Source organism: Chlorocebus sabaeus, chromosome 15, assembly GCF_047675955.1.
Source record: "Chlorocebus sabaeus isolate Y175 chromosome 15, mChlSab1.0.hap1, whole genome shotgun sequence".
NCBI lineage: Eukaryota > Metazoa > Chordata > Mammalia > Primates > Cercopithecidae > Chlorocebus > Chlorocebus sabaeus.
The window spans coordinates 30,720,390-30,739,139 of record NC_132918.1 but is presented as its reverse complement, the minus strand read 5'-3'; positions in this window follow the sequence as shown (position 1 = coordinate 30,739,139).

Genomic DNA, 18,750 nt, shown 5'->3' with positions numbered 1-18,750 from the left:
TAAAGGTTTATGCTGAAAATTCGGAGGGCAATAACTATGCACCAGTGTATCTTTAATCAAAGTTGTTATGTTTCTGCTTTGTAAAAACATCCCATCAAGGCTGGGCACAGTGGCTCATATCTGTAATTCCAGCACTTCAGGAGGCTGGGGCAGGAGGATGGCTTCAATCCAGAAATTCAAGTCCAGCCTGGGCAACACAGCAAAACTTTGTCTCCACTAAATTTAAAAAATTAGCCAGGTATGGTGGTACATGCCTATAGTCCTCGCCAATCCAGAGGCTGAGGCACAAGGATGGCTTGAGCCCAGGAGTTTGAGGTTGCCATGAACTATTATTGTGCCACTGCACACCAGCATAGGCAACAGAGCAAGACCCTTTCTAAAAAAACACAAAACACACACACACACACACACCCCGTATTAGGCCATTTTCATGCTGCTATAAAGAACTACCCAAGACTGGGTAATTTATAAAAGGAAAGAGGTTTAATTGACTCACAGTTCCATAGGGCTGGGAGGCCTCAGGAAACTTACAATTGTGGCAGAAGGCAAAGGGGAAGCAAGGCACCTTTGCAAGGCGGCAAGAAGGAGAAGAACTGAGCAAAGGGGAAGAGCCCCTTATAAAAGTATCATATCTCATGAGAATTCACTCACTATCATGAGAATAGCATGGGGGAAATTGCCCCATGATTCAATCACCTCCACCTGCTCTCTCCCTTGACACTTGGTGATTATAGGGATTGTGGGGATTATGGGGAATACAATTCAAGATGAGATTTGGGTAGGAACACAAAGCCTAACCACATCACAGACACACACACACACACAACCTCCAGTCGAGTTAACCTAAAGGCTGATGTTATTATCCTGGTGCTGCAACAAATAGTCTCAGTGACCTTCGGCAAGTCACTCCACCTCCCCAAGCTTTAGTTTGGATGGATAATCTGTAGGCTGTCATCAATGCAAAAATCTGGAAAACCCCATGTTAATCAACACCACCAGGGATTTCGACAGACCAGCTGTTTGGCTTCAGAAGACAAAACCTCCAGCTGAATGAGGGCATTTAGCATTGGGCTTTTTGGCAGCTGCACACACAGTGAATAATGTCAGGAGCAGATTAGTAAGGGAGCCTTGGGTAGAGAGAGCTTTGGTAATTCAAGCCCCTGAGCATCCTATTTACAGAGAAGTGGCTCTGAATTCAATAAACATTTAAATTACACACTCATCCCAAATTGGATTTCAAGCTGAGCATCATTACTGGAGTGTAGGAGAGACAACTACAGTCCAAGGCTACCTGCTCTCCTCAACCTTCAGTACTAATTGGATCAAGGTTTAATTCTTCCAAACAGCCACATATTTCACATTGCATTTGACTGGATATAATCGGAAACTTGAGCAGGGGCTATTATTATTTGCAGGGGTGGGGTGGAGGATCGGGCTATGCCACCTCAAACTCTTCATTGACTACAAATTTAACCTTGAGCAAATCTTGTTCTATGATGATGAAGGTCCTGCCCAACCTCTAACATTTTATAGTCTATCACTTGTTTCTAATGAGAATCATTAAAATTAACACTCAGGGCAGCCTGCAGAATAATGGCTTCAGATCTTGGCTGCACATTGGAATCACCTGAGGATTTTAAAACTTTACTGATGTAGCCCAGGCACAGTGACTTACGCCTGTAATCCCAGCACTTTGGGAGGCTGAGGCAGGAGGATTGTGTGAGACCAGGAGTTCAAGACCAGCCTAGGCAATATAGCAAGTCCTCCATCTCTACAGAAAACTTTAAAATTAGCCAGGCATAGTGGCATGCACTTGTAGTTCCAGGTACTTGTAAGGCTGCATTTGTAGTTCCAGGTACTTGTAAGGCTGAGGCAGGAGCACCACTTGAGCCAGGAGGCCAGCATAACAGTGAGCTATGATTACACCACCGCCCTCCACTCTGAGCAACAGAGTAAGACAGTGTCTCTAAAAAAATAAAATTACTGACATTATGTTCCACCTGCAGATTCTAATTTCACTGGTCTGAGGACTCCCGGGCTTTAATTTTAAAAGCCCACAGAAATACTAATGGACATTCAGGCTGAAAACTCCTGCTTGGGGAGAAAGCTTCATGGCGTGTGTGGTACACACTGTGAGCTACCCAAAAGCCATCCAGTGCTCAATTTTCCCTTGTCTTCATCACATAAAAAGGCTAGAAAACTAAAATACCTCTGCAGATTCCCTTACAGTAAGAGGCTTATGTGCCCCAGTTCTGACCAGTGAGATATAAGTGGAATCCACTGGGTAGAGATCCCAGGAAAGCTTTTTAGAGGAGACTGACTTGGCTGGTGGGCACTTTAGCCTCTTGCCCTGTGCCCCCTTTTTTCCTTCCTGTCTGTAATATAGATGCCCTGCCTGGATCTTCAGCTGCTGTATTACAAGCAAGCAGAAAAGTGCCAAGCACTTATCTGAAGGTGGTAGAACAGGAAGAGACAAGGGACCTGGATCTTTGGGGTCACCACGACCTGCAGTATCCGCCCTATGGCCTACCTTGGAATTCTTTGATGCATGAGATAAATAACCTCCCTACTTATTTCAGTCACTGCCAGTGCCACTTCCTCTTGCATGCAGCCCAGCACTATCTTTAAATGATACAGAACATGAAAGGTGTTGAGGAAATGCTTTGCCTTCTCAAAGTCACCTCAATCTTACAGCATGAACACAGAGTGAGAAACAATTTTCTAAGTTTTTAAGTGACCATTGTAACTAAAGCATATTGGTCAGGCATGATGGCTCATGCCTGTAATCCCAGCACTTTGGGAGGCCAAGGCAGGCAGATCACCTGAGATCAGGAGTTTGAGACCAGCCTGACAAATATGGTGAAACCCTGTCTCTACTAAAAATACAAAAATTAGCCAGGTATGGTGGCATGTGCCTGTAGTCCCAGCTACTCAGGAGGCTGAAACAGGAGAATCGCTTGAACCCGGGAGGTGGAGGTTGCAGTGAGCCAAGATCACACCACTGCACTTCAGCCTGGGTGACACAGTGAGGCTCTGTCTCAAAAAACAAACAAACAACAAAAAACTAAAGCATTTTGACACTTAAACCAGAAGAGTTTTGTGTTTGAGTCTACAGGAGGCTTCCCAAAAGACCTGTGCATTGACAGAAACATCTGGAGCCTAGCTACTAAGTTAAGGTTATGGCTCTTGGAAAATTGTACTAATACTCGACTACCATCTTGATCCCAGCCCTACTGCTACTGCTGCTGGGCTGGGTAAAAGGCCTAGTGTGCTCAAGAATACAAGGATAGGAAGCTGAAAGCAGAGTTGTGCAGAACAAGGGCTCAATAAATCTCAGGGGCTTTCTATTTTATTTTTATTTTTGAGACAGGGTGTTGCTCTATTGCCCAGGCTGGAATGCAGTGGCACAATCACAGCTCACTGCAGCCTCGACCTCCTAAGTTCAAGCCATTCAGGGCTTTCTAAAGAAGATGTTATATTAGAGGCCATGATCCTAGCCATCATTTTTAGCAAGCCCCAGGAATCTGTGTCACTGGGATGGAGGTGAGATTGGCGATGGGGACAGTTAGCTTCTCTTGCTGCCTTGACTTCTTTCCTTCTTCTCCCTTCCTTCTTCCTCTCCTCCTCTCTTTTCTAGGCTCACACTTCTGCACTCACAGGGAAGAGACAAAATGCTAGCCATCCTTACATTCCCTGCACTTGGCAGAGTATCTGTCAGAGAGTAGGTGCTCACTAAATGCTTGTTAGAATGAACACTCATCCTCACACTCTGCTCACACTTACCTACAAGTACCCATCACCACTACCCCTTCCTGTGCAGGGAGAAGTCTAACCTGTTCTTATAATAGAGTTACATTTTCTTCCCTAGTTAGCTTCTCTGGATCACCCTACTGCCATTCCTACCCATATCCTGATGCTGGCATTTGAAAAAAGAGAAATGGGAAAGCATCAGGAGAAACATATGGGTTGAGGGGGGTTATTCTGTGTTTTTAAGGAGATGTCTATCTAGTGATGACAGTAATTGAGTAAAGTGGGAGATGCTGGCTGGGTGTGGGGACTCACAGCTGTAATCCCAACTCTTTTGGGGGCTGAGGGGGGCACATCATGAGGTCAGGAGTTTGATACCAGCATGGCCAACATACTGAAACCCAGTCTCTACTAAAAGCATAAAAATAAGCCGGATGTGGTGGCACGCACCTGTAGTCCCAGCTACTCGGGAGGCTGAGGCAGGAGAATCACTTGAACCCAGGAGGTAGAGGTTGCAGTGAGCTGAGATAGCACCATTGCACTCCAGCCTAGGGCACAGAGTGAGACTCTGTCTATAAAAAAAAAAAAAAAAAAAGTGGGAGAGAAATGCTGAAGATTTCGAAGTGAGAGGAGAAACAAAGGGAAAAGATCCTTGAGAAGGTGAAGTGGAGGGTTGGCCTTTGGTGGGAGGAGAGACTCAAACTATAGAGAAGAGAGGCCCTACCTCCGTAGACTTGTACATCTGGCTTCTGTTTTCCTAAAAACCTGGAGAGTGAGATCATCAGCTGAGAATAACAGCAGAGGCTAGGGTGTGGAAGGCTGAGAAAGAGAAGGTGGTATTGACCCATCATGACTTGCTTCCTCTTTTCTTTTTCTCCTCCCTAGGCCATCCTTGACCAGGGCCTGCCTATAGACTTACGATGAATGATATAATGGCCTCCTTGGTCTAGGTTATAAGATCTGATCAGTCTATCAGACTGTCTTAATTGTGTGATGCCAACTCATGCAGAGAATGGTGTGGAGTCATCTTCTCACAGTCAATCGAAGTAAGTTCCTGCAATTTCTCTGCTAATGATATGGTTCGACTTTGTGTCCCACCGAAATCTCATGTCAAATTGTAATCCTCAATGTTGGAGGAGGGTCTGGCTAGAATGTGATTGAATCATGGGGGCTGTATTAGTCCATTTTCACACTGTTGATAAAGACATACCCAAGACTGGGTAAATTATAAAGAAAAAGTGGTTTAATGGATTCACAATTCCATGTGTCTGGGGAGGCCTCACAATCGTGGTGGAAGGTGAAAGGAATATCTTCCATGGCAGCAGGCCAGAGAGAGAATGAGAGCCAAGAGAAAGGAGTTTCCCCTTATAAAATCATCAGATCTTGCGAGAGTTATTCACTACCACAAGAGCAGTATAGGGGAAATTGCCCATATGATTCAATTATCTCCCACCAGGTCCCTCCTATAACACATGGGAATTATGAGAGCTACAATTCAAGATGAGATTTGGGTGGGGACACAGCCAAACCATATCCAGGGAGGACTTCCCCCTTGCTGTTCTCATGAAAATGAGTGAGTTCTCACGAGATCTGCTTGCTTAAAAGTGTGCAGCACTTCCCCCTTTGCTCTCTTCCTCCTGCTCCTGCCACATAAGATGTGCCTCCTTCCTCTTTGCCTTCTGCCATGATTATAAGTTTTCTGAGGCCTCCCCAGCCATGCTTCCTGTATAGCCTGTGAAACTGTGAGTCAATTACATCTTTTTTCTTTATAAATTACCCAGTCTCAGGTGGTCCTTTTTTTCTTTCTTTTTTTTTTTTTTTTTTTAATTTTTTTATTTTTTGAGATGGAGTCTTGCTCTGTTGCTTAGGCTGGAGTGCGATAGCATGATCTTGGCTTACTGCAACCTCTGCCCACCCCCCAGTTCACGAAATTCTAATGTCTCAATCTTCCAAGTAGCTGAAATTACAGGTGCCCACCACCATGTCCAGTTACTTTTTTTTTTTTTTTTGTATTTTCAGTAGAGATGGGGTTTCGCCATGTTGGCCAGGCTGGTCTCAAACTCCTGACCTCAAGTGATCAGCCCACCTTGCAGGTAGTTCTTTATATCAATGTGAGAATGGACTAATACACCTCAACTTTAGCATCACCCATTCCCACCGTTTTCCTGGTGATGGCAAGAGAAGGAGAAGCAGAGTCTAATTTGGGCTACAGCAGGTAACATTTGAGAAATTCAGTGAAGTTAAAATGAGACCACCCAGATCCTGAAATATAAAGATGAAGAAAAGCAAAGATTTAGTAAGTGGTTCTGAGGTCTTCGGACATCCTTTGGCACTTCAAAACTTCCAGTGATTCTGCAAGACTTATAGCAGAAACACTAATCTTAACATCTCAATATTATTGCAACTTTTTCTTAATCTACCTCAATCCATTCTATATCATGCCATTAATAGACATGTCCTAAAATATGAGAATGAGAACATAGGGGGTTGAGAAGAAACTATAAGGGGATGGGAAGTGAAACTTTTCCCTGGTTTAGACCTCGTGAAATTCTCCAGGAATATCTCCTGGCACACTGCCAGAAATCTCATCCCAAGCAGGGAAGCTGAGCCCGCTCCAAAGAGGGCGTGAGTAGGAATTGTGCATCATCCTCCTAGAACCATGAGTAGGAGGGGCCCATTCTGGTCCTGGGGAACTATAGTTGTTGGCTTCAATCGTAACCCAGAAAGTAGGCAACAAGGCCTACAGCTTTGTGTGCAGAGTTGAGGACAAACACTGACCAATATCATTCAAGAGAACTCCTTCCCTGCGAATTCAGTGCCCTGCCATAATTCTCATCTTCTTTTCCCTTTAGTTCATACTTCTGCCAGTGGAGTCTTTGTCCTCCAACTCCTCACAGTTAGAGCCTCTACATGTCATTCCTTTTCCTCAAAGTAATCCCAGGGGGGGAAAAAAAAGGCAGATAACTCCTTAATTCTTGACGAAAATTTCAAATATTTGACCATCTCTCTTCTGTCAAAGTGACCAACACTTATAGCACTAGAAATTTTGAGTTTTCCTGGAAATAGAATCTTATGAGAATGTCTTTGCAAAGCAATAACTTTAACATTATGGAGTTTTACCCACGTGAGAAGACTGCTGTTTGTTGAGGAATTGAGATTAAGTTGTTGCATCCTTTTGATGGAAAAGGAGATAGATGATTTTGTAATCTATATTCAGCCTTCTTCTATTAAAATATAAAACCATGTGTCAAAGAATCTGGATGATCTAAAAGCAGTGGTTGCCTGGAGTACGGAGCTCAGTCACTTTTGAGAAAAAAATGCACATTTATTTTTAAAGGAAAAATGAAAAAGAGGGATATTGGAATGTAGGGATGGTTATGTTGAGAAAGTTTGCCCAGATTGACCTGACATCCTGGGAAATATTTTAGTTCATTTGATAGAAGGAATCCAGTGCTTCCAGCCAGGACAATGAAAGAGAGTTCTAAGAAATGTAAATGCATAAAAAGAAAAAAAAAGTAAGAGGAGGCAAAAGTAGAGAGAAAATAACAAAGGATAGTAATACTCCAAACATAAATGCCCTAAAGTTGCAATTGTCTTTACCATTGGCCATCTTACCACACCTCCCTGGTATACTTTCATTTTCACTCACCTTTGGCTCTCCAATGACTTCCAATGGATTGCAGTTAGAGTCTTGACAGACCTTGTCCAGTGGTCTTCAATTAGGATCACAATGAGAGACAAGCCAAGAATCCCATTTGTTCTTGTTCTGTTTGGACTATCTCCACATTAGCCCAACTTTCCATTACTGCCACTGACTTTAGACTTCTGGATGACAAATGAAAGAAAGAAAGTGATTCTGTTATCAAACAAGGAGAATCCTAAAGAGCTCCTTGTTATCATCACCAAGATCTGACATTATGGGCTGTTCCATTTGTGAGCTCATTAATCTCTGTTTTCCAGTGGGAGCTTTGCAATTGCAAAGAGCTGCTCAGCGGACACCTCCAATAGCTGTCCAACTGCAGCATCCGTGGGCCACAGGCACACTGGCCTGAATGGAATGGGAATGCGTATTCGGGGCAGGGGGAGGCAACAGGGGGTTTGAGCTCATCAAAGTACAAAGTTTGTTTATAATTTATTGATGTGTTGTTAACTGCGTTGCAGCTTTTCCTAGAATGATGGCTGTTTGTTTATTGATTTCTCAAAAAAGCTTTCAATATTGTGGTTTGTTTATCATGGAGGTTTGAGTTGTTGAAAGTTGACCTCAAAATTGATGTAATTAACTGGTTTTAGTTTGCTGTGTTTAATTGATATTGAAGTGTAGACAGGAAAGTCTGTGCGGGCGGTGGTAATTTTCTAGTTAGTTGGACATTGTTTTTGGCTTTTAGAGCCTTCCGGTTACTCAACAATAACTTTCCAAATGTTAGCTCTGCTCTGATTATTAGTTTTATGATGATGACTCTGCCATTATGCCTAATCAACAGCTGTGCGGAAGCTCATTTTAATCGTATTTTTCCTGCCTAGAGATTAGCGGATGAAAGATAATTACTGCCCAATTGCTTGAGTTATGATTGGCTGCTTCCTAACCCTGTTGAAAATAACAAATGAAAACTTAAAGAAAATGTAAAACTTTTCTTTCTACTTTGTAAAAAAAGTGTGAGCCCTTTGCCTTTTTTCCTACCTGAACACTGGGAATGAATTGCCCACTTCCCTACCTTGAGATCAGCGTTACAGATCAGAGTGACTTCATTAACTAGATTAATTAGATTAAACTGATTGAAGGTGCTTTTTATAGCATGAGACTTATGCACCCACAGGCTCATGAAGGATGATGGTAACATTTATTTCCAGAATGCAAGTAATGAACTTTTCCTTTCCATACTGTTTCCTAGAAGCATGAGAACTTTCAATGAGGTCAGGGCTGGAATGGCTCATAGAGACCATCTATTCCAGGGCGGTGGACTGGGGGTATATATGCACATGTACATATTATTCTGAAGGGGACCATGGCTCCAAAGAAGTTAAAACCCACAGACCAAACCCAGGTCTTTCATGTCACAGAAATGAAAATCAAAAGGGTCTCATAGAGTCAGTGGTGGCAGAACTGAGATTTAGAAGCAAGGTCATCACACTTCTCAGCAACTTCTTGCCTCTCAGAAGAGCTGCCATTTCCCCTAATCCTGTATCACTGTTAGCACCGGCTCCTGAAGCCTCATTGCCCCTCGTGTCACCACCCTCCGATACCTGCTATGGTAATAAATAGGGGTCAGGGTACGATATGCAGTGAAACCAGTGAAGAAATGGGCCCTTCTGACTTCAGTGATTGGACGGTGATGGATGGTTGGTTGTTTCCCCTGTATCACTGCTATTGAGTACAGTGAGGAATCTATGAGCCATGACTTACAAAAGCTCCAGTGTACAACACCATTAACGACCAACAAGGCAATTAAGCACTAACTGACCTTTAGATCAAAATGCCCTTATGACTCCAAAGAATATTAAACTAATGATACATAACAGTTTGGATAACTGTTGAAAATACAATCTATATAACTTTATATAGTTTCTTTAGGTTTCAGATATTATGTGATATTGATGATAAAATAGTCTTACAACATTAGAATAAACATGGAAGAACAGTGGAAACCTTTCCAGTTTAGGGTGTCTCAAAGGCCTGAATATCTAAAATACATATATATCTGCAAAGCTGATGTACTCTGAGGCAGAGTTTTGCAAACTCCATAGATTAGAACACCCGGAGGGCTTACTAAAACACAAATTGCTGGGCTCTGCCCTGGAGTTTCTCATTCAGTAGATCTGGGGTGGGCCTGAGAATTTGCAATTCCAACGAGTTACCAAATGAGCCTGATGTGGCTGGTCCAGGGATCATACTTCAAGAACCACTTGGCTAAAGCTAATGTTTACTGATTGTTACCAGCTTTATAGTACTATCTTCACACTTACATATTTCACTAACATTGAAGGGAAACACCTCTGAAAGATCCCCTGTCATTTAGTAATCCTCTGTTGCACCTTACATTTCATCACACACATCTGGCTCCTGTTCTGCCCCCTACCACGTGGCATTGTCTTCCTCAGAGGGAAGACAGGGATGAGGCAGGATGAAGCTCCTCTTTAGGTTGCCCACAAACCCTAGCACAGTATGTGCAAAGCCTGTTGCCTTTATTTGAAATAGAACTAAGTTCAAAATAAGGAGGATGAACTAAATGACTTTAAAATCCTATTAGGGGCCTAAGGTTTTGTTATTCAAAGGCTACAGTTTTGACTTGGACTTTTTTCTCATCTCCATGGTAGACACCAGCTAGATGTTCACAAAACCCATTTCTCCAGCCTTCCTGGGTACACAGCTGGATTGCATTTCCCAGCCTTTCTTGCAGAAAGAGATGTAACCATGTGATTGATTTCTAGTCAATACAATGAATGAGCATTACTTCCAGGACTAGCCCACAAAACCACCCATGCAGGATCATCCATGTTCTTTCCCTGTCATTGCCTGTCATTGATGATGAAGGACCCAGGAGATGAAAGGTGTTGGGGTTTCCAAATCACTTGGAGGAAAACTGCCCCAATCTGGACCTTTTAGGAACTTTACAAGAGTGAGAACTAAACTTCTGTTGTACAAATCCACTGAGATTTTGGAGAGTCTATCTGTACTAGGAATTAGCATTACCTTAACTAAATAATTCCACAGCCACAGCTCTGAGCCCTCATGTGCCTAGCTTGGGGAAATGCCATCTGTGATGGTCTCTGTTCCTCTCTCCAGCTCTCTTCTCACCCTTAAGCACCCATCTAATCATATCATAATGTCTACTTCTTTCATTTTCATATTAAGTCATCAAGGCCTTTAAGACTGTCACCAATTGAAATCTCTTACCCTGTATTACATAAAACCCACATCTTATGACTATGGAGAGATGCCAACCATCTAAGTTAATCACCTCTTCATACAGAGCTGTTTATTAGGCACCTCCAATACTCCTACGCAGTTCCTAGACTTCTTCACGAGAAGGGTTTCAGAAGGGTCAGTGCCCCCAAAGTCCACAAACCTGCCGCAGGAGTTCCATTTGTCTCTCCTGGCATTAAGGGGTTTAGATTCCTTGGGGCCTTCATTCTGGCTGAGGACAGGGATAGGGAGTTTACTTCCTGCTTATGCAGAAGGGCCTAGGGGACTTGGGAGAGTCTAATTGGTCTGGACTCTGCATGTCCTAGCTAAGATCCTTTGCAAAAAGAGGAACTAATTGTCTTGCAAGTGTCCTATGTCCAAGTGCTGTGCTGGTCATTTTGTGTCTTTTTGAAAAAATTTAATGTAATGTAATCTTTAAAACCAGGGGAAATGAGGCACAAAGGAAGTGAGTCTTTGACCCAATATCACACAACAGTAATTGGTATTTTTCTTTCTGATTCCAAAGCCTGTGTTTTTTCTATTAATAGCATACCACGTAGCCTCGCTAAAATCAGCCCCCCCTTGTTAAAATCAGGAACCACTCTCAGAATGGTCCAAACTCCATGGCCTCTTTTTTAACAGAAGATCCGCTGTTTGGTTTACGCAGAATGTGCCCACCTACTAAACTACATATCCCAGATGCCTTGCAACTAGGGAAAGGTACATGACTCATCCTAGCCAGTATGGTATAGATAGAATTGTTTAGGTAGAGCTTCTAGGAAAGCTCCTTAAGGCAATGGTAAACACAGTGAGAATACACTTCTTAAAAAAATAAAATTGGCATGTACCTTTTTATATTTTGCCTTTCCTTCTTCCTCCTGTCTAGAGTTCAAATGTGATGTCTGGAAAGGGAGCTGATGTATTGTAACCATGAGGTAACAAGATGACATCACAGAACCATATACCAGCTCCCTGCTGCCTCCCTCTGGACTTCTTTTATATGAGAAAAAAATAAAAGTTCTTATTTGTTTTAGCCACCATTTCTTCAGGTTTTCTGTTACTTGCAGCCAAACACAATTCTAAATGTTCTTCCTTTGAACCAGTCCAGTACAGAAGCAGACATTTCCAAGTGGCCAAAGTATATACAAGATCTCCTGACTCCTCCTGCATTCCAAACCACATTCTCTAGAGTCCCCGAAAAGATGGTGACTGTGGGTATGAAGGCTGAGAGTCTATGACCAAATGGGCACCACTTGAAAGGGTCATGTTGCCTGCTGTTTGTACCCCTAAATGGAACTCCTCCACCCTCCCCCTGGAGCTGAATCCCCCAACTGCATACCCAGCATGCAACTGACTATGTATGCAATAAGTACACATACTTATGTACACATACTTAAACCTCCAAATAGTGTCATATGTTACTTCTCTTTCAGGTAATGGTCTTTCAGCTACTCTCCAGCTTATTTCAAATAACTAATCAAAATTCTCCAGCTACATGTGAAGTTTCCCAAGCAAGCCTGCCCTAGTTCTAATCATCCCGGTCACCCTTGCGTGCATTGCACTTTGCATGACTTCTTGAGCAGTGTCCATCCCACAGGAAACAAAGCTGAACAGCATGAAAAGGTCATTTATGAGATGCATTTGTGATGCCCCCAGGGATTCTCAGAAATAACTGGGAAAAGAATTTGCTCTGGATTACTGTGGTTGTGTAGTAAATCGCCCCAAAACGTAGAGACTTTTAAAACAACAAAAATCATTTACTATTTCCCACAGTTCCTATGGGTCAGGGGTTCAAATGGGGCATAGCAAGGCTGGCTTGACTCTACTTAAAGTCTCAGACATTGGCTGAAAGAATCAAAGGCAGGGGGCAGGAATCCTCTAAAGGCTCATTCATTCACAATCAGGTGATTGGTGCTGGTGACTGGCTGGGGGCCCAATTGGAGCTGTCAACGGGAACACCCACATGAAGCCTCGCCATGTGGCCTGAGCTTCCTCACAACATGGTTCCAAGGGCAGCTGTCCTGAGAGAGAGCCTGGTGGATGCCATATTGTCTTTTATGACCTAGCTTTGGAAGTCAACTGGAGTCACTTCTGCTACATTCTTTTGGCTCAATGAGAGGGAGCATAAACCCTAGCTCTGTTGAGGCATGTTAAGGTTACATTGTAAGAGCATGTGAGATGAGATGTATATGAGATGCCCCTAACTTACACCAGAGGAAGACAGCAGAGGCAAGAGGCAGGGAAATATGGTTATTGCCAAAGAGCCAGCAAAAATCAAATTACCGACTCAATTTTATTTTTATATTTATATGTGTGTTCAGATGCTTGCACCTATTCTATTCTTTAGACCATAAGATCTGTTATGCATACCTTATATTACAATGACCCACAGTCCTCAGTGTCTTTTCCTGTTCTGACTCCTTCCTCAGGCTTCAGCTGACATTTTCCACGGTCCCCTTCTCCCCTTCCTGCACTGTTCCTTGCCCTCAATGTTCCTCAGCTCACAAAATTCAAGATATTTTTGTAACACCTAAATGCTTATGTTGCTCCCAATTGATGGTAGTTAGGAGCATTATTTGGATATGCCATTTTCTGAGGTTCTTTTATGTATCTAATATTAAAGTGTAAACTTCAAATTATATCTAAAAGTACATATTGACTTACTGTAACTACAAACCCAAGATGCAGTAAACACGTTCAGAAGCGCTTGCCAAAATGGTACTTCTAAGAGCCTATTAAGGAGCTTTAATATTTTATTTTGGATTATGCAGATAAAGTTTATAAACAAGGTTGTTAAAAAATAATGGAGATGAGAAAGCCTTTCTATTTCCTTCTTTATATCTGGGTAAAGGAAATAAAATACATTGTGTCTAAGTCTCCACCCTATGGGGTGAGGACTGGGGCCATTCCAAATCTGTTCTGCCTAGATTAGTGCAGAAGAGGTGCCCTCTACCCACCACAGGACTTCTCAACCGTAACCAATCTACCCAGTCACTTTGTAAGCATCATCTCCCTAAATTTTACAACGATTTTGAATTATTATCCCAGTTTCACAGAGCTAAAAAGTGACACCATTTGGATTTGCACTCTTATCTGTCCAATTCTGATACTCCTGCTCTTTGGCCCACCCCCACACCCTTTATCCTGATGTCATGGTAGAACTCATGCCAGGAGCTTGTTAGGCAGGGTCAGCAGCATACTCATCAGGCAGGCAGCTGTCCCCAGCTTAGCACTGTATGATTTCCTCACTGGGAATAAGGATATCAGAGTTCACATCCTAGCTCTTCCTGTTTCTGCAACCTTGAACAAGTCACCCTTCTTGAATCTAATTTTCTTCTAAATTCATTAAAGAATGTGTGGTGTTAGTTATCAACTAACTTATTTATAATTTAACTTCGAAATGCTCTAATGGTTTGCCATGTTTCTACTTTTATAAATGTTAGACTATTGCCTCTGTTCATTATCATCTTCTATTTCCACAAACATTTCCTTTTCGTATTTGCTATCATGTTCCAAAAAAAGAAAAAAACAATTGTTAAGAGATGAGGTCTCACTGTCACCCAGGTTGGAGTGCAGTGGCGCAATCTTAGTTCATTGTAACCTCAAACTCCTGGGCTCAAGTGACCTTCCTGCTTCAGTCTCTCAAGTAGCCAGGACTACAGGCATATACCACCATGTCCAGATAAGTTTTTGTTTTTGTTTTTTTAATTTTTGTAGAGACAGGGTCACATTATGTGTCCCAGACTGATCTTGAACTCCTGGGCTCAAGTAATCCTCCTGCCTCAGCCTCCCAAAGTGCTGGGATTACAGGCATGAGCCATTACAACCAGCCATGTTCCAAAAATGTTTATCAGATTTTTTTTCTCAGTGTTGCAACAGATAAATAGAATTAGTTCTGCAATTTATTTAGCAAATTTTTGTGTAGTTTAAAATAGTTATGTGTTTATTGAGCATTTACTATGCACCAAACACTTTGGATTATCTCATTTAATCCTATAAAAATTTTATAAATTAGATTGTATTATTACTCCCATTTTATAGAAAAGGAAGCTGAGGCTTGGAGTGATTAGGTGACCTGCCCAAAGCTACAGAGTTAATGGTAGAACTGGCTTTAAACCCAAGGTGTGTCTGACTCCATGGCTTGAACTCCTAACCAACCAGGCATAATTATCTCTACTAACACTTTCCTGATCCATCTTGTTATAACACACAAGATGACACATACGCAAATTTGGTAAATGTTAAGTGTGAAACGAATGTTAACTGTTTTGGTTCTGATTAGGATAGGAAAACTGAGCTGGAAGGTATCGACTCTCTGGAAAAAAATGTCTGCATAAATAGAGGAATCTAGAATTCTGGAGCCAGCCCCACTGTGCTCTCTGGAACCAAAGGCAGGCAGCCAGAATGCTTTATTATTAGATGGCTCCACTTAGCAGTATCCATTGTGTTCCACTTTAAGAAAAAGTAAATCTCTGTTAAAATGTCTTTCTGAACTGCTTTAATTATAGATTGGCCTTGTCAATCTTAATAAATTATGCTTTGTGTTTGAGAAATATATATATATACGGTAAAAGTGCTCAAAAGTAATTACTTTCATTTCCCAAGCATGTCATTTAAAAAATTCTTCTATTCACAGCTTGATCTCTTTAACTCTTAGACTCATTTCTAATCTGACTCTGTCTAAAGCTAAAGCATGGCTCCATGATATTGACAGCTTAAATGTCACATTAGTAACATGGTCATTGATTTTATATTTCTGCCCAGACAAATAGACTTTAAGCAAAAACAATGAAGGTCCAGCACTAAAAATGTATATTTGTTTCCAAATAATCTTCATTTATTATTACAATAAGACAATTTTTTCCAATATTAAGACATCTTCAAGATTTCTGATTCTAAGGAATGCTTTTAATTAATGGAGAACAGCCCTTTCAGATTTTTCTTACGGACTTATTGAAAAAGTGGCACTTGCCAATGTAGGCAAAACCATGTCTATGGAAAATTAGCCTATACTTGAGAACCCTAGTTCCTTAAAATATTAACTGGAGTTTCAGTTAGGAAAAAAAAATTGGAGAGAAAAAAAATTGCAGGAATTGAGAGGAGTGCCTTGGTCATATTAAGTTGGAAAATTGCTACCTTATATTGCTTTCTTTTAGAGAATAACAATACAGTTGTTCTGCAGTATCCACAGGGGAATAGGTTCAAAAATTTGCCCATGCTCAAGTCCCTTATATAAAATGGCATTGTGTTTGCATTAAACCTATGCACATCCTCCTGCATACTTGAAATCATCTCTAGATTACTTATAATGCCTAATATAATATAAATGCCACATAAATAGTCTTTTAAAATTCGTATTTTCTTATTTTTGTATCTGTTTTTAATTGGTTTTGGTTTGGGTTTTTTTTCCCAAATATTTTTTTATCAGCAGTCGGTTGAATCAGCAGATGCAGAACCCAGGGATACGTAGGGCTGACTGTTTACCTGAACAAATTAAAGACTCCAAAAAAATTTTTGTTTTTGTTTTTGTTTTGTTTTTTTGAGACAGAGTCTCTCTCTGTCACCGAGGCTGGAGTGCAGTAGCGTGATCTCGGCTCACTGCAACCTCTGCCTTCCAGGTTCAAGCAATTCTCCTGCCTCAGCCTCTCGAGTAGCTGGGACTATAGGCACGTGCCACCATGTCCAGCTAATTTTTGTATTTTTAGTACAGATGGAGTTTCGCCATGTTGGCCAGACTGGTCTCAAACTCCTGACCTCAAGTGATCCACCCTCCTTGGCTTCCCAAAGTGCTGGGATTAAAGGCATGAGCCACGGCTCCCAGTCCTGAAAAATCTTGAAGCAATGAAGCTTACTGGGTATTTCCCAAACTTACCTGACGACAAAACCACTTTCCCAAATAACAATAACAACTATATTATTTCAGAATATAATTTATTCTGAAATAAAAATGACTGAGGAATATGACCAAACCACATGGACTTCCCAATACATACCATGATGAAAAAATATAGCTAAGAATGTTACTTTTTACATTGAGATTACAACCGTGCATTGCTTAACAGGGATAAGTTCTGAGAAATGTGTCTTTAGGTGATGTCATCATCGTGCAAACATCATAGAGTGTACTTACACAAATCTAGGTAGTATCGCCTACTACATATCTACACTGTATGGTATAGTTTATTGCTCCCAGGCTACAAACCTATTCAGCATGTTATCGTACTGAATACTGTAGGCAATGCTATTAGTAGGGTACCTAAATTTGAAAATTTGTAGCTATCTAAATACAAAAAAGATACAGTAAAAATATTGTGTTATAATCTTATGGGACCACCATCACATATGCAGTCCCTAGCTCTCTGAAAATCATTAGGCAGGAAATGACTGTATATTCCAAAAGGAATTTGGTGACACAGAATAACATTGATGGAAAACTCACAACACACTCTAAAAACTCTACAAATTTAGTGTTATTTATTTCTACTACATCTTGTTCCACAAAGAATTGTGCCATAACTTACAACATGAATATAAATGGCAAAATCTAAAGAGGGAATCAAACAAAAAATAAATTTTGAATTAGAAAACTAAGGCCATATGACAGTAGAAACATAAATGTAAAAAAAAAAAAAAAAGGAGGAACCAGCCCAGATATTAAAACTAAACTTTAAATTTAGTTCTGAGCTCCCTGGCAACCAAAGCAAAGAGGGATTCAAGACCATTTACAAAATTACCGTGATGAAAAAGAAGAAAGCTTTAACATGTCTCTAAAGAAAACATGGCTTTTTTGGCCTGAATTTCTAAAAGAAATCATTCAAAAGGGAGAATTTCATAGCAGACATAATGCCTCCCACCATTTTCCACAAATGCAATAATAACTTCATGTAGTTAACTCTTACAATATTGCCAATGATAAAGCTGAGAGCCAAATATCAAAGTTTACGAAGTTAATAGGTTCCATTTGTCTTTGGCTGACTCACAAAGACAAGTTACAAATCTAATTAAGTCATGATAACCCTAAGAAAAATTAGCTTTTACTTCACCATTTTCAGAATCAAACTAGCAGGCAAGAAAAGATAATGTACTCTTTGTGGTTAAATAACAATTATAGATAACACTTACACAGAGCTCACCATGTGCCAATGTTCTAAGCACTTTATATGTATTCATTCATTTAATCCTCACAATGGCAGGTAGGAATTATTATACCCTTTATTTCACAGACAAGAAAATGCAGATCCAGTGATTAATTGTCCAAGATCACATGGCTGGTACTAACACCGGTTACTGTCACCAGCAGTTAGTCACCTTTCCGCATCAATGGTTGGGAGAAATGGGACCAGTCTTAAGCTTTAGAGGGGATTAACACTACTCTGCTCAATCAGTAGGATCAGCAGAATCACATAATTTGTTATCTTTGCATCCTAATGCTGGTGAAAGTGGTTCAGGCAAACTGCACCAATCAAGGGTCCAACCAGGAAAACGACTCATTCTGAATTTTTAAACAGACAGAAATTTCGTATAAGAAACTGTTTACGCAGGAAGTACTAAGAATCTCCCAGAAAATGGTGAGGCAGCCTGGAGACTGGTATTAGTAGGAAGGAGGAGGCGGTCTTATGGGAGCCTGGGGAGGCAGGGGAGTTGACTGACAGCAGCTGGAGCCACAGCAGGCCTCAATAGGAACCGTGGAGGAGCTGCCAGTGTCCCCACCCTGGCTTCACCCTTTATCTGCCTTCCAATCTCCCACTGACTGAACTCTGCCAGAATTTCACCAACAGGGAAATGCACCCTCCAGGGATCAACCCTCCTGTGATACAGGGCAGAGCTGTAAAAGGTTGAGAACGAAACCCAAAAGCAAAAACACCCAAGACTGGCTCACACACTAACACTACAAAAGTGGAAATTCTGGCCAGGCGCAATGGTTCACTCCTATAATCCCAGCAATTTGGGAGGCCAAAGTGGGTGGATTGCTTGAGCTCAGGAACAGACAAGCTGGGCAACATGGTGAAAACCTGTCTTTACCAAAAATACAAAAAAAAAAAAAAAAAAAAATTAACAGGATGTGGTGGCACGTGCCTACAGTCCTAGCTACTCAGGAGGCT